At 42.0% G+C, this 23,756-nt stretch overlaps 1 pseudogene; it reads right to left on the reverse strand.

Moving 5' to 3' along the window:
* LOC117503440 overlaps positions 1–22,408 on the reverse strand; it is a 41,018-nt pseudogene extending 18,610 nt beyond the window's left edge.
* Between the last annotated feature and the right edge of the window lie 1,348 nt (positions 22,409–23,756).

The raw sequence follows: 23,756 nt of genomic DNA on the forward strand, positions 1-23,756 counted from the left end.
TACATGATTGGGTAAAGAATCTTTCTGCAGTCGATTTCTTTTGGAAACTGGTCGTTTATTCCAAAGTTGGTCCCTCTGAGCTCTCTGGCTTTGCTTTTAATGAGGTCTTTATGCTTTAATGTTCCAGTTTGGCAATGATGAGCCAAGGTCTTCTGCTCTTGGGTCCACCCAGTCTGTGCACACGATGGAAAGTGATGTTGTCAACAGAAGTTTGAGTTTGGAAACCATGAAGTCTTTTAAGAGGGTTTCTGGATCATCTGAGGCAGGGTTTTCTGGTATCCCTGAGAAAACTAAGTTGTCATGCATGTCCTAGATTGAATATCCAGTATTATTTCATTTTTCTTCTTGTTTTCATTGGTTACGTGTCTGTTGTTTTGGTTAATAACTCCACTGATGCTTTAAGTGATTTATTTTCAGACTCCAGCCGTTCTATTTTTTCATATGCAAAATTGTTGTGTGGGCCGCTGAAGAGGAGGTACTGCTGGCCCACCACCACCAGAGGGCGCCCTGCCTGGAGTGCGGGCTCCAGGCACCAGAGGGCGCCGCCGCCTCACGTGAGCAGCTACGGTGACAGCTGTCACCCATCACCTGAGACAGCTGACGGCAATCATCTGTGGGGTATATCAGCAGGACGGCACCTCCACCTCATTGCCGAGATATCGTTTCTACCTACGAGGTAACGTATCAAAGCTGACGGAGTGTATCCTTTTGGATTAGTGTATAGCTTGTGGATTACTGTTCCAACGAGAGGTGGAGGTAACTTCCCTGCTGTTCGGAGTCTTGGGTGCAAACGCGTCCCCATCTAACTGTTCTTTGTTCCTCGCCAGCAGTACCAGGTCCGACACGCGGAGGCAGTGGCCACCTGGGAGTTCGGGACTTGGCGGCTCCAGTATTTCCGGGGTCCTGTGGCGGAGGAAGCCGTGTGGTTCGGGTCTTACCTTGGAGAGGCGTCTCCTATCTTCGAGCCTGCCCACACGACACTTTTGTGAATTGACTGTTGTCCATTTCGTGATTGGTTGTATTCGTTGTGCACGTTCACAACAGTAAAGACTTGTTATTTGACTTTCTCCATTGTCCGTTCATTTGCGCCCCCTGTTGTGGGTCCGTGTACTGACACTTTCCCAACACAAAATTGAGGCTTACCTGAATGTCTTGAATCTCCGTGTGTAACGTCATGAGCAAATCCAGCTTCGTGTTGATGGAACGGAGCACACTTACCTCCACCTCCATTGTCTGGAGATCCTCTGTGTCTGTAGAGGAATCCTTTTTCTTACGTTTACACGGGTTGTTGTCGTCTTTGTGTACCGGAGAAGCCATGTCTGAACAGCAGGCCTGGTAGTAGTGATCGATGTAGTTTTCTAAATCCCTGATGCAATCCATCGTTGTCGGCGTTATATGTGGATATTACATTAAATCCAGCAGGTTTTTTCCATTACTTGAAACACCACGCCGTCAAGTCTCACTCCAGTTGTTGTGCTGTGCTGTTCTCTTGAAGACGTATCGAACCCTGCTTGAACATTTATTAAACTCTGAATCCTGCACTTGTGTCCAGCCATGCTGTACCAGTAAGCCTGACATGCTGTGCATGAATTATATCTTATTACTAAAAAAAAAAAAAAAAGTGACAATTTTCTATATTATTTTCCCTATTTATTTCTGCTTTTCCTGATTGGGCATAAGCTGTCATTCAGTTTACCAATCAATCAAATTCTAAGCACAACCAACTATGACAATTGTGCCATTTTATGAAGCATTAGTTCCAATGAAAATCAAAAATGAATACCTACAAATCCTAAGAAACTGATGTACATTTATTTCCATGAAAAGCTTCCTGATTTTGTAAATTGGGATTTCATGGAGCATCCTATCTTGAGTCAACCTGGATTAGTGTTACAGTGCTAAATCTCTGTGTCTGTCTGTGTGTGTGTGTGTGTGTGTGTATGGGTGGGGTAGGGTGGGGGATGGAGTACCCCACATGACTTAATCCACAAACATTAATGAGCTCAGTGATGCTTAGAACTAAACAAGAAGGATAAAGCACAGCCAGTAAACACCACTAAGTCATTCCTCATTGAGGGACTCATGTTTTTCAAGCACACCTTTGTGACACATTATGAAATCATGAAATAAATAAAGTGAACCAAAACCTTGACTGAGCTAAATTCCACTGGTCTAACTCAATTTACAATCAGGCAGGGGGAGTAACGGAATACATGTAACGGCGTTACGTAATTAGGATACAAAAAAAAAGGTAACTGTATTCTGCTACAGTTACAGAAAAAAAGACGTATTCAGATTACAGGTATAGTTAGTAAAAATAGGGATTAGTTCGCAGGATTACAATTTTAATGCATTTTATGATATTATCCAGGGTTCTAGGTATTGCAGACTTGCATTATGGCCCATTACGCTATAATTTTGCACCTTTACGCAGCGTCTGTAATCAACCGTTTCTGCAGCACGACTCCACTTTGAAGCGTGATGGCTCGTGGCTCTTTGATTCGCTGCTCTTCAGAAGCGGTAAGTCCGCTTCTTAACCCCTCTGAAAGCCATTAAAATATCATGAGTCACTTTTTTTGTGGATTAAAGTCACTAACTGGGACTCTGGTCTTGTTGCAGTCGAGAAACGAGAATCGTCCTCCGTTCCGTTGGCACAGCTTCAAACTCTCTGCTGAGACAGAGTCCACTCGGAATGAATAACTTCAAAACTATTTAAGCATAAAAATTCAAAAAGAAAAAATAATATAGTACCTTCAATTGCACCACAGACTAAAACAGTTAAATGTGGTCTATTAAACATTAGGTCTCTCTCTTCTAAGTCCCTGTTGGTAAATGATATAATAATTGATCAACGTATTGATTTATTCTGCCTAACAGAAACCTGGTTACAGCAGGATGAATATGTTAGTTTAAATGAGTCAACACCCCCGAGTCACACTAACTGTCAGAATGCTCGTAGCACGGGCCGGGGCGGAGGATTAGCAGCAATCTTCCATTCCAGCTTATTAATTAATCAAAAACCTAGACAGAGCTTTAATTCATTTGAAAGCTTGTCTCTTAGTCTTGTCCATCCAAATTGGAAGTCCCAAAAACCAGTTTTATTTGTTATTATCTATCGTCCACCTGGTCGTTACTGTGAGTTTCTCTGTGAATTTTCTGACCTTTTGTCTGACTTAGTGCTTAGCTCAGATAAGATAATTATAGTGGGCGATTTTAATATCCACACAGATGCTGAGAATGACAGCCTCAACACTGCATTTAATCTATTATTAGACTCTATCGGCTTTGCTCAAAAAGTAAATGAGTCCACCCACCACTTTAATCATATCTTAGATCTTGTTCTGACTTATGGTATGGAAATAGAAGACTTAACAGTATTCCCTGAAAACTCCCTTCTGTCTGATCATTTTTTAATAACATTTACATTTACCCTGATGGACTACCCTGCAGTGGGGAATAAGTTTCATTACACTAGAAGTCTTTCAGAAAGCGCTGTAACTAGGTTTAAGGATATGATTCCTTCGTTATGTTCTCTAATGTCATATACCAACACAGAGCAGAGTAGCTACCTAAACTCTGTAAGGGAGTTAGAGTATTTCGTCAATAGTTTTACATCCTCTTTGAAGACAACTTTGGATGCTGTAGCTCCTCTGAAAAAGAGAGCTTTAAATCAGAAGTGTCTGACTCCGTGGTATAACTCACAAACTCGTAGCTTAAAGCAGATAACCCGTAAGTTGGAGAGGAAATGGCGTCTCACTAATTTAGAAGATCTTCACTTAGCCTGGAAAAAGAGTTTGTTGCTCTATAAAAAAGCCCTCCGTAAAGCTAGGACATCTTTCTACTCATCACTAATTGAAGAAAATAAGAATAACCTCAGGTTTCTTTTCAGCACTGTAGCTAGGCTGACAAAGAGTCAGAGCTCTATTGAGCTGAGTATTCCATTAACTTTAACTAGTAATGACTTCATGACTTTCTTTGCTAACAAAATTTTGACTATTAGAGAAAAAATTACTCATAACCATCCCAAAGATGTATCGTTATCTTTGGCTGCTTTCAGTGATGCCGGTATTTGGTTAGACTCTTTCTCTCCGGTTGTTCTGTCCGAGTTATTTTCATTGGTTGCTTCGTCCAAACCATCGGCATGTTTATTGGACCCCATTCCTGCCAGGCTGCTCAAGGAAGTCCTACCATTATTTAATGCTTCAATCTTAAATATGATCAATCTATCTTTGTTAGTTGGTTATGTACCACAGGCCTTTAAGGTGGCAGTAATTAAACCATTACTTAAAAAGCCATCACTTGACCCAGCTATCTTAGCTAATTATAGGCCAATTTCAAACCTTCCTTTTCTCTCAAAGATTCTTGAGAGGGTAGTTGTAAAACAGCTAACTGATCACCTGCAGAGGAATGGTCTATTTGAAGAGTTTCAGTCAGGTTTTAGAATTCATCATAGTACAGAAACAGCATTAGTGAAGGTTACAAATGATCTTCTTTTGGCTTCGGACAGTGGACTTATCTCTGTGCTTGTTCTGTTGGACCTCAGTGCTGCTTTTGATACTGTTGACCATAAAATTTTATTACAGAGATTAGAGCATGTCATAGGTATTAAAGGCACTGCGCTGCAGTGGTTTGAATCATATTTGTCTAATAGATTACAGTTTGTTCATGTAAATGGGGAATCTTCTTCACAGACTAAAGTTAATTATGGAGTTCCACAAGGTTCTGTGCTAGGACCAATTTTATTCACTTTATACATGCTTCCCTTAGGCAGTATTATTAGACGGTATTGCTTAAATTTTCATTGTTACGCAGATGATACCCAGCTTTATCTATCCATGAAGCCAGAGGATACACACCAATTAGCTAAACTGCAGGATTGTCTTACAGACATAAAGACATGGATGACCTCTAATTTCCTGCTTTTAAACTCAGATAAAACTGAAGTTATTGTACTTGGCCCCACAAATCTTAGAAGCATGGTGTCTAACCAGATCGTTACTCTGGATGGCATTTCCCTGATCTCTAGTAATACTGTGAGAAATCTTGGAGTCATTTTTGATCAGGATATGTCATTCAAAGCGCATATTAAACAAATATGTAGGACTGCCTTTTTGCATTTACGCAATATCTCTAAAATCAGAAAGGTCTTGTCTCAGAGTGATGCTGAAAAACTAATTCATGCATTTATTTCCTCTAGGCTGGACTATTGTAATTCATTATTATCAGGTTGTCCTAAAAGTTCCCTAAAAAGCCTTCAGTTGGTTCAGAATGCTGCAGCTAGAGTACTGACGGGGACTAGCAGGAGAGAGCATATCTCACCCGTGTTGGCCTCTCTTCATTGGCTTCCTGTTAATTCTAGAATAGAATTTAAAATTCTTCTTCTTACTTATAAGGTTTTGAATAATCAGGTCCCATCTTATCTTAGGGACCTCGTAGTACCATATTACCCCATTAGAGCGCTTCGCTCTCAGACTGTGGGCTTACTTGTAGTTCCTAGGGTTTGTAAGAGTAGAATGGGAGGCAGAGCCTTCAGCTTTCAGGCTCCTCTCCTGTGGAACCAGCTCCCAATTCAGATCAGGGAGACAGATACCCTCTCTACTTTTAAGATTAGGCTTAAAACTTTCCTTTTCGCTAAGGCTTATAGTTAGGGCTGGATCGGGTCACCCTGGACCATCCCTTGGTTATGTTGCTTTAGACGTAGACTGTGGGGGGGTTCCCATGATGCACTGTTTCTTTCTCTTTTTGCTCCGTATGCATCACTCTGCATTTAATCATTAGTGATCGATCTCTGCCCCCCTTCACGGCATGTCTTTTTCCTGGTTTTTTCCCTCAGCCCCAACCAGTCTCAGCAGAAGACTGCCCCTCCCTGAGCCTGGTTCTGCTGGAGGTTTCTTCCTGTTAAAAGGGAGTTTTTCCTTCCCACTGTTGCCAAGTGCTTGCTCATAGGGGGTCGTTTTGACCGTTGGGGTTTTTCATAATTATTGTATGGCCTTGCCTTACAATATGGAGCGCCTTGGGGCAGCTGTTTGTTGTGATTTGGCGCTATATAAGAAAAAAGTTGATTGATTGATTGAAAACTAATTGCCGCTTTAAATAAAATTACTCCTCTTACAGACATTGCAATACAGACAATAAACTACATTTGACTAAAACGTTTTTTCCTCCCAAAATGAGACGTCCTGCATTCTTTATAAACCTGACTTGCAGCACATCTGCAAGAGCTCAACTCATAGGTATGGGAAGACATTCATGCCAATAATAATGTCTGAAAGGAAATGCTTTTGACAAAAACAAACAGATTTTATTTCTGTTTATGTCCAGAGATCAAGGATCCACCATGTAGAGTTTATTATGTCCAGAGTTTAAGGATCCAGTAACCAATTTCATATTTATTTACTTTAAGACTCAATAAAATGTTGTTCAGTCTCAATTTAATCAGTGTATAAAGTGCCAAATTACAACAAAAGCCGTCTCAAGGTGCCTCACACAGAACAGTTCAACATAAAAAAAAAAAAAATTAAAATACCTAATTAAAAACAGAAGTAACAGAATAAAACATAACAAAATAAAAACTACTCATAAAAAAGAGAATAAAAATAGGTTTTAAGTCTTGACTTCAATGGAGATTTGTGACTGAACACACTCAGAAAAATGCTGGCAAAATACATGTAAAACATTTTGACCTGGATATCGAGCCAGTAAAATTAAATTACATTAAATTCTGTCAGGAAAGTATTAAACTTACTCTGACAACACACACATTCCCAAACCTACCTTTTTATTTTTTAAAAAACTATATGGATTTGAATCATGTGCGCTTGCATCAGACAAGCTTGAACCTTCGTGCGCATGCGTGAGTTTTTTCACGCCTGTCGGTTGCCTCATTCGCCTGTGGGCAGGCTTTGAGTGAGCACTGGTCCACCCCCTCGTCGGATTTTTATTGTCAGGGAAATGGCTGAGAGGCTGCCGCTTTGCTCCATGAAATTTTTTTCAGAAACTGTTAGAGACAGCCAGTTGGAAACCATTCGAAAGATTCAGATGGATTTCGGTGAAGATTCTGTCGGCGTCACATGGATTAAGGAGTGTTAAAACCTTTTTAAAGATGGCCCACAGCAGCGGAGGACGTGCGGCGCACCGAGCGGCCATTGACAGGCTGGAACGACCAGATCATTTCTACACTGAACGCTGTGTTGATCCGGGACATCGTGTGACTACCACAGAAATGGCAAGAGAGCTAGAGATAGCACTTTTGCAGCACATTCCACTGTTACAGGAGATTTTGTAATGAAAGACGTGCAGAGGATTTCGCGCGTCGGCAAAAAAAAAAAAACGCTCAACAAAAAAACACCTCCGTGTTGGAAACCATTCGTAAGATTCAATCGGCTTTCGGTGGCTTTTCAGTCGAGTGAGTATCTGAGAAATTGTTTAACAGCTGGGCATGTTCCAACTTGTCCTGTGAGACTTCCAACACGGAGGTGTTGTTTGTCCCGCGCCATGAGCGGCTGCATCCCGACACGCAAATCCATCCGCATTTCTCTGCTAGTCACACGACGTCCTGCATCAACAGAGCCTTAAATTTGGAAGTGATCTGCTCGTTCCGCTCGGGGCGTGGTGCGCCTTCTGCCGCCGTGGGCCGTTTTTTAATCCAGTTTTAATGGTCATTAATCCGTGTGATACCAATAGAATCTTCACCAAAAGCCATCTGAATCTTCCAAATGGTTTCCATCTGGCTGTCTGGCAGAGTTTCTGAAAACATTTTCATGGAACAAAGCGGGAGTCATTCCGCCATTCCTAAACAATGAAAATCCGACGAGGGGTGTGGACCAGTGCTCACTCAAAGCCTGCCCACAGGTGAATGATGCAACCGACAGGCGTGAAAAAACTCACGCATGCGCACGAAGGTTCAAGCTTGTCTGATGCAAGCGCACATGATTCAAGTCCATATAGTTTTTGAAAAAATAAAAAGGTCGGATACTTTTCTAACAGACCTTGTATATATATATATACACAACCCCTGGCAAAAAATTATGGAATCACCGGCCTCGGAGGATGTTCATTCAGTTGTTTAATTTTGTAGAAAAAAAGCAGATCACTGACATGACACAAAACTAAAGTCATTTCAAATGGTAACTTTCTGGCTTTAAGAAACACTATAAGAAATCAAGAAAAAAAAATTGTGGCAGTCAGTAACGGTTACTTTTTTAGACCAAGCAGAGGGAAAAAAATATGGACTCACTCAGTTCTGAGGAATAAATTATGGAATCACCCTGTAAATTTTCATCCCCAAAACTAACACTTGCATCAAATCAGATCTGCTCATTAGTCTGCATCTAAAAAGGAGTGATCACACCTTGGAGAGCTGTTGCACACCAAGTGGACTGACATGAATCATGGCTCCAACATGAGAGATGTCAATTGAAATAAAGGAGAGGATTATCAAACTCTTAAAAGAGGGTAAATCATCACGCAATGTTGCAAAAGATGTAGGTTGTTCACAGTCAGCTGTGTCTAAACTCTGGACCAAATACAAACAACATGGGAAGGTTGTTAAAGGCAAACATACTGGTAGACCAAGGAAGACATCAAAGCGTCAGGACAGAAAACTTAAAGCAATATGTCTCAAAAATCGAAAATGCACAACAAAACAAATGAGGAACGAATGGGAGGAAACTGGAGTCAACGTCTGTGACCGAACTGTAAGAAACCGCCTAAAGAAAATGGGATTTACATACAGAAAAGCTTAACGAAAGCCATCATTAACACCTAAACAGAAAAAAAGAAGGTTACAATAGGCTAAGGAAAAGCAATCATGGACTGTGGATGACTGGATGAAAGTCATATTCAGTGATGAATCTCGAATCTGCATTGGGCAAGGTGATGATGCTGGAACTTTTGTTTGGTGCCGTTCCAATGAAATTTATAAAGATGACTGCCTGAAGAGAACATGTAAATTTCCACAGTCATTGATGATATGAGGCTGCATGTCAGGTAAAGGCACTGGGGAGATGGCTGTCATTACATCATCAATAAATGCACAAGTTTACATTGAAATCTTGGACACTTTTATTATCCCATCAATTGAAAGAATGTTTGGGGATGATGAAATCATTTTTCAAGATGATAATGCATCTTGCCATAGAGCAAAAACTGTGAAAACATTCCTTGCAAAAAGACACATAGGGTCAATGTCATGGCCTGCAAATAGTCCGGATCTTAATCTAATTGAAAATCTTTGGTGGAAGTTGAAGAAAATGGTCCATGACAAGGCTCCAACCTGCAAAGCTGATCTGGCAACAGCAATCAGAGAAAGTTGGAGCCAGATTGATGAAGAGTACTGTTTGTCACTCATTAAGTCCATGCCTCAGAGACTGCAAGCTGTTATAAAAGCCAGAGGTGGTGCAACAAAATACTAGTGATGTGTTGGAGCATTCTTTTGTTTTTCATGATTCCATAATTTTTTCCTCAGAATTGAGTGATTCCATATTTTTTTCCCTCTGCTTGGTCTAAAAAAGTAACCGTTACTGACTGCCACAATTATTTTTCCTGATTTCTTATAGTGTTTCTTAAAGCCAGAAAGTTGCCATTTGAAATGACTTTAGTTTTGTGTCATGTCTGTGATCTGCTTTCTACAAAATTAAACAACTGAATGAACATCCTCCGAGGCCGGTGATTCCATAATTTTTGCCACGGGTTGTATATATACGAGGTCTATTAGATAAGAAAGCGACACTTTTATTTTTTTTTAACTATATGGATTTGAATGACGTGTGATTACACCAATCATGCTTGATCCCTCGTGCGCATGCGTGAGTTTTTTCACGCATGTCAGTGATGTCATTTCCCTGTGGGCAGGCCTTGAGTGAGATGTGGTCCCGCCCTCTCGGCTGAATTCCTTTGTTTCACACGCTGCTCGAGACGGCGCATGTTGCTTTATCAAAATTTTTTCTGGACCTGTGAGGAATATCTGAGTGGACACTATTCGAGAAATTAAGCTGGTTTTCGTTGAAAAGTTTAATGGCTGATGAGAGATTATGGGGTGTTTTTGTCAGTGTAAGGACTTCCCATGGAGCGGGACATCGCGCAGCGCTTCCAGGCGTTGTCGTTGGCCTGTTTCGACCTGAAAACATCCTAATTTAAGGCTTAATTCACCCAGGACGTCGTGAGAGAACAGAGAAGATTCAGAAGAGGCCGGCATGAGGACTTTATGCGGACATTCCACTGTTTAAGGACATTTTTTAATGAAAGACATGCGCGCAAATTCGCCGAGTCGTCATCTGTGTGCGCTGCGACAGGAAAAACACCTCCGTGTTGAAAACCAAAATTCAGGCGGCTTTTGATGGCTTTCAACAAGTGAGTAACTGAGAAATTGTTTAACAGCTTGGGCATGTTCCAACTTGCCCGTTAAGGTTTCCAACGGAGGTGTTTTTCCTGTCGCGACCCCGGCCCGACATGTGACTCTGCCCGCACGTTCTTTCATTACAAAATATCCGTTAACAATGGAATGTCCGAATAAACTCCACATGCCGACTTCTTCTAATATCCGTTAACAATGGAATGTCCGAATAAACTCCACATGCCGACTTCTTCTGAAAGTTCTCTGTTCTCTGACGACTTACTGGGTCAACAGAGCCTGAAATATGGAAGTTTTCAACTTTAAACGGCGAGACGCTGCCGCCTCGAAGCGCAGATTGCCGTCAGGCACCATGGGCCGTCCTTACGGCGACACTACCAGACCAAAATCTCTCATCAGCTGTTAAAATTTTTACCGAAAACCAGCTGAATTTATCGAATGGTGTCCACTCAGTTGTGCCTTACAGTTTTGAAAAAATTTTGATCAAACAAAGCAGCAGTCTCTGAGCCATTCCTAAACAATGAAAAAATCGACGAGAGGGTGGGCCACTCTCACTCAAAGACTGCCCACAGGCGAATGACGTAACGGACAGGCGTGAAAAAACTCTCGCATGCCACACGTGATTCAAATCCATATGGTTTTTGAAAAAAATAATAAGGTCGGATACTTTTCTAATAGACCTTGTATATATATATATATATATATATATATATATATATATATATATATTTTTTTTTACACAATTATCCTTTATTGACCGAGTTTCATTCATGAAGTCAGTGGTGTGTGTACACATCTCTATGTGTGGGTGTGACTGTGAGCGGCACAGCGCGGGTCATTATAATCTCATTATTTTAAGGTGCAAATTTAAAAAAAAAATCCCAGTCTTGTTGAACAATTTTAATCACTAGCGACAAGTATTTTAACTAGACATTGGTCTAGCAGTGGAAAATATCAACTAGACATAAGTGAAGAGTTAATGGTCCGTGTCATCGGGCGACACAGGTACGGCAGGAGACATACAGCTGTTTATCATCCAAATATCATGGACAAAGTGACAAGAAGAACCAAAACAACTTACTTATGGAAGGAAATATTGTCTCCCTTGGTCCTCCATTTGTGGCTTTGCCAACATGCGCAGCTTTCCGGCATATTCCACCTGTTTCTTGAACTTCTATGCACACAAATCAATAACTTGCCTGGAATTAAAATGGAGCTCACGCCTCCTTACTGACAGTATTTACTTAATGGTTTTCATTATGCTTTTGTTCTTATTTTGAAAGTTCAATAAATGGACTGATATGTTAAACATGGTGCGAATGCCATGTGAAAGACTAAAGTAAGATAATTTTATGTTTACTGAACAAGTAGCAGACTTTTTTGTTTCGTATATTGTTCTGCAAGCCACTTTTAATTACACATTCATCCACCCACCACCTGAGTTTTCATTATCCTTCATTTGTTTGTCTTTTTTTTGTTGAAAATTTAGCAGGTGAACAATGGGTGTATTTAAAACAATATTGTGGGTGCTCTTAAGTCATAATGTGAAGTAAAACAGAGCATGCCATGTAAAAGAAACAGTTTTATTTTTGCTTAATTTTTTTCAATTTCAATTTATTTTCATTTATATAGCGCCAAATCACAACAGAGTTGCCTCAAAGCACTTCACACAGGTAAGGTCTACCTTTACCAACCCCCAGAGCAACAGTGGTAAGGAAAAACTCCCTCTCAGGAAGAAACCTCAAGCAGACCAGACTCAAAGGGGTGACCCTCTGCTTGGGCCATGCTACAAAACATAAATTACAGAACAATTCACAGAACAATTCACGGACAAATATACAAGAAATGCTATTGGCGTACAGGACAGGAGGATCGCCAACACGAACACAACTCCCATCTCTGGATGGAGCTGCACCTTAAACAGAGAGAGAAAAACAGAATCAGGCATCAGAAAGACAAGAAATACTGTATAATTTGTCAGCATTAAACAACAAGAAAAACAGAGAAATACTAAGCTGATCGCTGGCTGCTAGCCCTAAACTTCACTAAAAGACCCAGAATTTAGGTAAAGCTGAGGCCGCGGCCCGCTCCAATTACTAATAAAATGAATTAAAAGAGTAAAAAGCGTAAAACAAAACTGTACCAGTATGCTAGCCATATGAAAGGGAAAATAAGTGCGTCTTAAATCTGGACTTGAAAGTCTCCACAGAATCTGACTGTTTTATTGAAGCAGGGAGATCATTCCACAGAACAGGGGCACGATAAGAGAAAGCTCTGTGACCCGCAGACTTCTTATTCACCTTAGGGACACACAGTAGTCCTGCACCCTGAGAACGTAAAGCCCGGGCCGGTACATAAGGTTTAATTAGGTCAGCTAGGTAGGAGGGTGCCAGTCCATGAATAATTTTATAGACTAGTAGCAGAACCTTAAAATCTGATCTCACTGGGACAGGAAGCCAGTGAAGGGATGCCAAAATGGGTGTAATGTGGTCGAACTTTCTGCTACGTGTCAAAAGTCTGGCTGCAGCATTTTGAACCAATTGGAGACCCCTAATGCTGGACTGCGGTAAACCAGAAAATAGAACATTGCAGTAGTCCAATCTAGAAGAGATAAATGCATGGATCAGGGTCTCAGCATCAGCCATAGACAGGATGGGACGAATCTTCGCTATATTTCACAGGTGGAAGAAAGCAGTCCTAGTAATATTTCTAATGTGGAGGCCAAAGGACAATGAAGGATCAAAAATTACCCCAAGGTTCCTCACTTTGTCATGTGATGCATGACACATAAGCCGAGGCTGAGCATTAACTGGTCAAATTGATGCCGATGTCTCACTGGACCAAGAACCATCATTTCAGTCTTATCAGAGTTTAAAAGTAGGAAGTGTCATGCCCGGCCCAGTTCCAGGCTTCGATCTTTATTTTCTCTCTTTATTTGGTTCTGCTCCTTCTGCCCCGGCTTTGTTTTATTAATTGTTACCTTCATCATGTGTTCTATTTTTGCTTTGTTACTTTCTTTCTTTGTTACCTTTATAGTTCAGTCATGTTTCAGTTCCATTCTGGTTTTGTTCAGTCAGTCTGTGTTTTTATGGTTCTTCATTTAGTTATCATCTGCCTATTTTTGCTGTTCTGTTATAGGTGGTTCTCTTGTGTCAGGTTTTGTTTTCACAGTCTCTGTTTTATTTGTAAATTTGTTTAGCCGCTTTGGTTTCTTAGTCAGTTCCAGTTTAGTTTTGTCTTGGTAATATTTTCTTTCAGTTCTCATGTTCATGCCTGGTTTGTCATTGTATTATATTCTGCCCTTGATTTCTATTTTAGGTCTGTTCTGTTTTTGCCATTTGTTTCCACTCCACACCCCTGCACCTTCCATCATGTCTTTGTCCCTCACTCATATTTGATTGTGTTCACTGAACCTGTATCGCTACTTTCACTTGTGCTTTTTGCACCTGCATTCCTGTCTTCATCTCTCACAGCCAGTTGATTAAGTTCTCTCTGCACCTGCCATGTGTCCCTGTCTCTCTCTTTAACTCTGTCTGCTTTGTGTTTTCATTTAGTCACACTCTTGACACCGATTCACAAATCTGTGTCTTTTCTTCATTCCACCTTGTGTTGTCCTCCCTCACTGTCTTGCACAGTGTTTGACCTTTGTCTACTATCCACACCTCCTGGAATCTTCCCTCCACACCTGCACCTTGTTACCTAATTAGTCTGCACTTGCACATTGTTCACAGCACCTGTTACTTAAGCCCTTACAGTCTCACAGCACACCGCCAGATTGTTGTCTTCGTACACTTTCCAGCGCCCATTCACAGTCCTGATTTTTGTCTTGCCGTGTTCTGTACCTTGCTCTGTATTCTTCGACCATGCCTCTCGCTTCATCCTGGATGTCGGTGTTTGCTTGTGCCTCTGACCCCTGCTTGTTTATGACTGCGTCTCAGCCTGATCCCGTTTGTACCTCTGCCACGCTGACTGAACCCATGTGTACCGAACCTGTGCCTGAAATAAAGACCACGTTTTCTCTTACACCTAAGTCAAGTCTGGGAGTCTGTATTGCGGGTCCAGCCGCTCCTAGTGATGGGCTCCCGCCCGTCCTGTCAGTACAATCTGGCCAGAATATGGACTCCGCAGACTCCACTCCTGCCAAGGACACTGCTGCCGTACCCCCAGATATTGAGGTGATAAAGAGGATTTTTTCTGATCTCTCATTTTTTTTTTTTTTTTGTCTGTTTTTGGGACTGTTACATCCCTGGAGAGAAATTTGATTATCTTGACCAGGCCTGGAATGTAGTGAATTCAAATTCATGGCTGTTTGATTATTTCCCAGAGCTTCTGAGCCAGGATGACGTTTTTTGTCTTCAGAAGCGTCCAGATTGGATGAAGCAACCTGAGGCCTACATGCCGTCTGAGGATGATGAAAACGAGTTAGACTGGACAGATTTGGATGAGGACGAAGACTCAGAGTCAGAGCAATTAGCTTTGCAGAACATGGCTACGTCATTCAAAATACAAGACTTATTTTTTGATTATCAGGACTGCCACAGTCAGCAGAGAAAACAACGCATTTTTTCAGCTCTCGATCAAATCTTTCTAGCTGAGCCAGAGCTGTTAATCACATTCCCAGAACTAAGAGACATTAAAACGATGTTTAAGCAGGGTAAGGCCCCTTCCTGCATTGTGGATCCCATGGACTTTTTGTTCGAGTCCGAGCTCACCGCCACCTGTTGTGAGGAGCCGCGCGTCATTACTCTTTCAGACGCCGCCCTCGCTCCACCCTGGTACGACATAACACCAAAGCCGGCCGCTTACCTCATGTCTCCTGTTCCAGAGATGTCACCTCCAAAGCCAGCTCCACGGAGAAATCCAGTGGTGTCCAGAATGTCGCATCCAGATCCCACGGAGCCGCTCGTCCCAGTCACTCGCTCCACAGTGCTTCCGGCACTTGTCACTCCAGTGCCGGCGCCACGAAGATTGCGCATACCACAGCCTGAACCTCAAGTTCCAGCATCAGAGATCACCTCGGCTCTAGCTTTGCCCGAACCCTCTTTTACGATCACTCCTCCAAGATCAGCTGATCACCCGCCACTGAGATCGCAGATAGAGCCATCAGGAGAAGTCACGCCATCATGGAGCCCAGAGGAGCCTGTTCCTCATGAGCAAGTCAAGCCGCCCACTTCTCCTGTGTGCCCGGCCTTGGTCACGGCGTGCGCCCCGCCTCCTGATGCCAGTTTTGTCTCAGCTCTCACTGCACTGACAGACATTGGAATCATCACGGCGCGCACCTCGTCAGCAGCGGCAGAATTCGCCACGGCGCGCGCTGCGTTGTCTCATCCACCGATCGATGCTCCCACAGTCGGTCCAGCTTTGCTGCCACCAACAGCCTGCTCAGACTCTGCTTCCGCATATACCGTGGCCACCTCGCTGGTGACATCATGTCCATCTGCTGCCTCACCCTCGCCTACTGTCATCGTGGCTTCACCGTGCTCCGCCTCTGCTTCACCCTCGCTGGCTGCTGAAGGAATCTCTCTGCACCCGGTGTCTCCACCAGTGGCGACTCCAGAGGGGGGAGCTCACCCACACACAGACAGTGCCGCCATTCCTGATCTTCACCAGCCTGCTCCAATCACAGACCTGACCACAGCCTCTGTGAACTGCGACCGCGGGACGGTCAGTGACTTTTCTTTTTCCATCTGGTTTATAATTTTGTGTTTACTTGCCTGTGACTCTGTCAGAAGTCTGTTAAACATGCCTCATCTGAAACTGAACCAGTTTTCTTATGCATCTTTTGAAAATAAGTTAAAGGCACTACTTCAGAACTTGAGATGGTTTCCTTGTGAACCTTTTACAAAATTGCTAAGATTTCCAAGTCACACTCTGCAACTTGCTTCATGCAAGCTTCTCTTGCAATTGCTGATTGCCATGTGTGCACTTCTGAGCTGCAGATTTATTTCTGTGTTTGGTTCCTCCCCAGAGAAACTACATCATTTTGGGATATGCAACTCCACTCATGCAGGTGCTGTGTCCATTTATGGGTTCCCAAATTATTTTTTTCAGTCTGGATCATATTACGGATTTATCTGGAAGGATCAGTAATAGTGTGAATTGTTTGAAGGAAAACATCTACAAAATTGGCCTGTTCTCTGGTGGACTTTCATTGTTTTGGCTGTGTTGCAAGTGGCGACGGTATCTTTCGGGTCCTTGGATTTTGCACCTGTGTGCTTCATATGAGCTGGGTTTTTCAACTTACTGTACAGCATAGTGGAAGCTGATAGAGTTCCATCTGCATAGATTTTTTCTCTGGCACTTGAACAGATGGCTGAAATGATCTGGAGTTTTGAGACGGTTTATGGTTTACTTCAGAAATTGTCTTCTTTGAGATTTTGGATTAAACACCTCGGTGCATCTTGTCAGCTTGCTTTTTGTGCCCTCTCTAGTGCCACAATTACTTCGATAAGATGTCATTTCAGAGCTATGGTTGACTGGTTTTCGTACTCCTATGAGGGGGTTGTGATATGGAATGGGGATTTGGAAACAAATGGGGGAATTTCAGTTCATTTGGTTTCCGGGATATTTTGGATTTTGTCATTAGTACTGTTTCTTTGGTTTTCTAGCATGGTTGTCTCTTCCTTTACACGTCTGGTTCTCTCCCTTTGGGGTTCCTGGTGTTTCACCCCTATGTTGGCTCCCGTTTGTGCCCCCGACTCTGCTTCTGGGCCTGCTGGCCCCGTTACCCATCAATCTGACACTAGGTTGCGTCTAGAGGGGTCTTCTGGTCGCCCCCCGGACCCGGTCTTAGGTCGGTCCCCTGAATCAGTAGCGTGTTTTGAGAGGCCTCATGGCTGCCCCTCGGACCCGGTGTTACTCCAGCCTCCTGACTTATGGAGGCGCCAGGTTATACCTGGTGTCCGGCCACCTCCTGGGGTGTGTTGTCCGGTTTGTCAGCCTAGGGTTCCCTTCCCCGCTTTTGGTCATATGGTCAGTCACTCTTGGAATCTCTGGGTTTTTAGGCCTTTTTGTGTTTACCCGGCCTCTTTTTGTCCCCTGTCCTGGGTCCCCCGCCGCCCTCCCAGTGTAGGGTTGTGTTTGTGTGGTCATTCAGGGACGCCCTCATGGGGGAGGGGTACTGTCATGCCCGGCCCATTTCCAGGCTTCGATCTTAATTTTCTCTCTTTATTTGGTTCTGCTCCTTCTGCCCCAGCCTTGTTTTATTAATTGTTACCTTCATCATGTGTTCTATTTTTGCTTTGTTACTTTCTTTCTTTGTTACCTTTATACTTCAGTCATGTTTCAGTTCCGTTCTGGTTTTGTTCAATCAGTCTGTGTTTTTATGGTTCTTCATTTAGTTATCATCTGCCTATTTTTGCTGTTCTGTCGTAGGTGGTTCTCTAGTGTCAGGTTTTGTTTTCACAGTCTCTGTTTTATTTGTAAATTTGTTTAGCCGCTTTGGTTTCTTAGTCAGTTCCAGTTTAGTTTTGTCTTGGTGATATTTTTCTTAGTCATTTCCAGTTTAGTTTTGTCTTGGTGATATTTTCTTTCAGTTCTCATGTTCATGCCTGGTTTGTCATTGTATTATATTCTGCCCTTGATTTCTATTTTAGGTCTGTTCTGTTTTTGCCATTTGTTTCCACTCCACACCCCTGCACCTTCCATCATGTCTTTGTCCCTCACTCATATTTGATTGTGTTCACTGAACCTGTATCGCTACTTTCACTTGCGCTTTTTGCACCTGCATTCCTGTCTTCATCTCTCACAGCCAGTTGATTAAGTTCTCTCTGCACCTGCCATGTGTCCCTGTCTCTCACTTTAACTCTGTCTGCTTTGTGTTTTCATTTAGTCACACTCTTGACACCGGTTCACAAATCTTTCTTTTCTTCATTCCACCTTGTGTTGTCCTCCCTCACTGTCTTGCACAGTGTTTGACCTTTGTCTACTAGCCATGCCCCCTTTCTGGAATCTTCCCTCCACACCTGCACCTTGTTACCTAATTAGTCTGTACTTGCACATTATTCACAGCACCTGTTACTTAAGCCCTTACAGTCTCACAGCACACCGCCAGATTGTTGTCTTCGTACACTTTCCAGTGCCCATTCACAGTCCTGATTTTTGTCTTGCCGTGTTTTGAACCTTGCTCTGTATTCTTCGACCATGCCTCTCGCTTCATCCCCGATGTCGGTGTTTGCTTGTGCCTCTGACCCCTGCTTGTTTATGACTGCATCTCAGCCTGATCCCGTTTGTACCTCTGCCATGCTGACTGAACCCATGTGTGCTGAACCTGTGCCTGAAATAAAGACCATGTTTTCTCTTACACCTAAGTCAAGTCTGGGAGTCTGTATTGCGGGTCCAGCCACTCCTGGTGACAGGCTCCCACCCTTCCTGACAGGAAGTTTCTAGACATCCAACTTCTCACTGCTGCGAGGCAATCTTCTAAGGACTTTATTTGAACGAGATTACCAGCAGTTATTGGCATGTATAACTGAGTATCATCTGCATAGCAGTGAAAGGTAATCCCAAAATGCCGCAATATGTGCCCAAGGGGTGCTATATAAAGGGAGAAAAGCAGGGGGCCTAAGACAGACCCCTGTGGAACCCCAAATTTCATGTCACTAAGGTTAGAGGTAGTGTTACTGTACAAAACACAGTGAGAACGACTGGTCAAGTATGGCGTCAGCCATGCAAGAGCACTTCCAGTAATCCCAAAATGATTTTCCAGCTTATCAAGTAGAATATGATGATCCACTGTATCAAATGCAGCACTGAGATCTAACAGCAACAGAACCGTAGTGGTGTCCGAATCCATTGTAAGCAGAAGATCATTCACCACTTTAGTGAGAGCCGTCTCTGTGGAATGATATTTTCTAAAAGCAGACTGCAGTGGCTCAAAGAGATTATTCTCAGTAAGATAGTCTACGAGCTGCCGTGACACCACTTTTTCCAGAATTTTAGAGAAAAATGATAGATTTGATATCGGCCGATAGTTTGTCAATACAATAGGGTCAAGATTAGGTTTCTTAAGTAATGGTTTAATCACTGCAGACTTGAAACATTTAGGAACAGATCCAGAAGTTAAAGAAAGATTAATCATTTCCAGCACAGTCGGCCCAAGAGTGGGCCACAGGTCCTTAAACAGTTTTGTTGGTATAGGATCAAATAAATAGGTTGTGCTTTTTGTTGACATTACGAGTTTTGTCAGCATGCCTAGTGAGATACTGTCAAATTCTGTAAATCTAGGTGTATTACCTAGATTTACAGAATTTGACAGTATCAGTAGTGGCGCCCACATCAATAGCAGGGTGTGGTGGCTGGATTAAGGCATGCCGGGATATGTTTAACCTGATGTCTGGGGGAGCTCGGTTTTAACACAGGTGGTGCAATCATGTCGAGTGTAGTTTTGAGCACTGAGTTTAAACTATCCACAAGTCTGTCTACTGACTGGGTATTTTTCAAATGTGAAGCTAAGACATCAGGCAGTCTAGCTTTGAGTTCAGTCTTAGTTGAGGAGTTGATGCATCACTGTAAAGATATATAAGGTTGTTGTTCCACTAAACACGGCAGCGAAACTGTAAACTTAATAAGTGAGTGATCAGACACCACTGATGTAAGAGGCATGATGTCAGTATTCGTGACAGCAATACCACGTACGAAATCCAGATCCAGGTTATTTCCACTAATGTGCGTCAAATCCCGAATGCATTGCCGAAATCCTAATGCATCCACAATTTCCATAAATGATTTGCAGAGGGGATCAGAAGGCTTATTTATATGAATGTTAAAGTCACCAATGATCAGAATGTTATCTACACTAGCTGACAAGTTAGAAATGAATGCACCAAATTCATCTAAGAATTCAGAATATGGGCCAGGAGGCCTATATACAGTGACAAAGTAATATGACTGATTTTTATTCTTCTGACCTTGGCAGTGTGTACTATCCTGAGTAGAGCGGAGAATCAGATGCTCAAATGAGTGATATTTGTAACCCCCAACAGCTAATAAGCTAAACCTAGATTTATAAATAAATCTAGGTTTATAAACTGCATAAAGTAGACCTGCATTGAAATAAATGTGGTCAGATTTCAGAAAGAAATAGCTGATATGTATTTATAAGACCCTTGTGAATGCAGTAAAGTAAATCTGTAAGTCCAAATTTGTAATTCAGCGGAAATCTTCGTTTAAAAATGACAAATTTGCAGCTAAAATTTAGCCCTCTGTGAAAACAGTTTGTACAGCCGTATCATTTCCATGACGTCAGGGACAAGACGACGCGCTCCCACCTTCAGTCCGATCCCGCATTGAAATTGATTTTATCTGTTAGTAATGTTACTTATACACGTCCTGGTTTCAACATCCAAAAGTAAGCTGCAATGAATGTGAGATACAGATCTGTGTGCTCAGATCAGCAACGACATCGACAGCGGGCGCTGTTCTTCCTCTCCCGCTCTCTGCCTCCGCTGCACTTATTAAGTCTGCGGGCTCGTTAACGAGCTCGTTAACCACCGACGCGGGCCACTCACACCGCCCATGTCTGCTTTGCAGCCGGTGTTGTGCCACATTCAGCGCACAACACCTGCATCACCTCTCTGTCTACTGAATGGAGCTGCAGCACACTTGGCACAAGTCCTGAGATTACGCTCGCTGTTTTAATGCGAAGCGGCCGGTACACCTGTTGCTGCAAGGACAGACTTCTTGCGGCAAAATCCACAGCACCGCACGTCTCGGCAATCGGAGTCCCAGAGCTCCACGGACGCTGAGAGAGGTTTATATATTTTTAATGACTGGGATTCTTTGCGGGTCTCGCCTCCATATCCCGCGATGGTACCAGAGGCGAAAGACAGTAGATTTTCATTGCGACACCACTCAATCAAACGGGCGTATGAAAAAGTCCCCCAAAATAATTTTCAAGCACAAATAAAAGAAATGTGTACTCACCAAACGTGCCGCAAAACAATATGAAGTTTTAAAAAAAGTAGATCCTTCCGTATAAGACAAGAAAAAGGTGCGGATGCAAACTGACGTAAATCCACAAATTACAATTGGCGCAACGCATGCTGGGAGAGGGTCTTGTCCGTGACGTCTCGGCAGCGTCCATGATGAGAGGGACAGTTTGCGGAGGGCTAAATGTTAGCTGTAAATTTGTCATTTTCAAATGAAGATTTCTCCGTTGAATGACAGATCAGGGCTTGCAGATTTACTTTACTACATTCAGAAGGATCTCATGTGTAAATGTAAGTCATTTTTTGTTCAAAAAAATCTGACTGCATTTTTTTCAATGCAGGTCTCCTTTAATAAACTGTACTATGTGGTCAAGACTATTTCTATTTAGTTTCTTTTGTCTGTATTAGCATATTTGATATTGGAGTAATCCAGAAGTAATTGAAATTAATCAAATTACATTACTTTAATATTATGGTACTTGGATTACGTTACTGACTACATTTTTCAACAGGTAACTAGTAACTGTATCGGAATACATTTTTAAAGTAACCCTCCCAACCCTGTTTACAATGTATAGTCACAACATACCTGACTCAATATCACATACAACACAGCTTAGGGACACAGACGAAGACCACATTGTTTGAGTAAAAACAGGCTAAAATCGAGATTTTTATTTTGAACTTAAATTGATTATTGAGTGCAGCTCCTCTCTGTCCACGCATCCATTGTTATCTTTATCATACACTTTAAATGACCAAAGCAACATGTTCCAAATCTCCACGAAAAGCAAGATTTACCACTGCCACAAATTCCAGGAAATCAATCGTGTTATCCTGAAAGGTATCATCAAGACAAGATCAACATTTATTGAATATTTTCCCATATCCTGATTCAAGTATATATAAGGATGTAATATTCATCATTTTGCTCACCCCATTTTTGTCGAAAGCTCGAAACATGTTCTCGGCATAGTCGGTGGCTTCTCCTTTTGGGTCATTACCAAAAAAATGCTTAAACTCAAGAAGAAAAAGTAATCCACTTGGACACTGTGACAAACTTTTTGTACAAATCCTGAATTGATTTGACATCAATCTCTTTATTTTCTGTTTGCTGCCTTTGTCCCATGGCCAACTGGAGTTAAAAAATGAAGTCCATAGTCGTGTTGGAAATGAGCAAATATTTGCACAAAAACAATAAAGTCTATCAGTTTGATCATTAAATATCTTTTCTTTGTAGTGTATTCAATTCAATATAGGTTGAAGAGGATTTGCAAATCAGTGTATTCTGTTTTTATTCACATTTTACACAATGTCCCAACTTCATTGGAATTGGGGTTGTACCACACGTTGAGGCTTCATTATTCAAGTACAGTTTTACACAGTCAAAGTCATATCCCATGCAAGGAAATGCCAAACATGCCACTGGAAGTGTTGATATGTGTTGCAGAAGTTGAACCTTATACATCAGTAAATGTATTTAGAAAGTATATAAGGAAATATGTTGTGTATCCATTTATCATCGCAATATACCAAAGTAAAATGTCATGAAACCTGAATTACTTTTTAATTTTGTCTTTTATCCATTAGTAAATTCTCCAAATGTATGACAAGATCAATTCTTTGTCAGTTATTCATACATTTATAGCTTAACTGTACTGAAGAGATTGGTTATATATGGAGCATATGTCCACAAAATGCATCCATTTTGTCCCTGTGCATATGCTCAGATTCCAGTGAATTAGATATTGTTCCACTACTTGGATTTTAGGGGAATTGTAGTATGTTATTTAAGAGACATTGTTGCACCCATTAATCAAGAAATTAATTCTGTTGCAATTCTTGGTGGGTTTCATAACTTTACTGGACTATATTCAACCCATAATCACATTCATTTAAAAAAGGAGGAAAAAAAGAAACTGTAATACATGTGCCAAATTCTGTGCTGTTACCATACAATGCAGAATCATAGTGTTATTTTACACAAATGGGCCCCACTAATAGTTATTGTGTGAAAATATATTCCAGGACAAAGACAGCACCAAAAGGAACCTGCCAGATGTACGAAAACCACGTCCCAAGCCAAGCAAAGTTCTGGATGAAGTGCAAGGATGGGTTGTGCACGGAGCCCCAGGTCCAAATATCATTTTCTGTATCTTGTATGTGCTACCATTGAATGTCCACTCGGTGGTGACAAAACATCTCACCAAAAACAGCACCAGCACTGTCAGCTGAAAAACCATCCATGTGTTGTTAATCACTCTCAGACCTTAATACTGTTTCCACATCTGTCAACAGCTGGACCGTCTTCACCTCAGCGCTCAGGCGAGTAATTGTGTGATGTCACTCTTACTCTTCCGAATACAGACAGCAGATTTTTCTTAAAATAACATTTAACATAACATGCATTCAGAATTCAGCATCAACTGCAGAATGAGGTCTGAAACAAGTCCAGTTCATGTTTCTGCAGTGGGCTG

Source organism: Thalassophryne amazonica, chromosome 2, assembly GCF_902500255.1.
Source record: "Thalassophryne amazonica chromosome 2, fThaAma1.1, whole genome shotgun sequence".
Classification (NCBI taxonomy): domain Eukaryota; kingdom Metazoa; phylum Chordata; class Actinopteri; order Batrachoidiformes; family Batrachoididae; genus Thalassophryne; species Thalassophryne amazonica.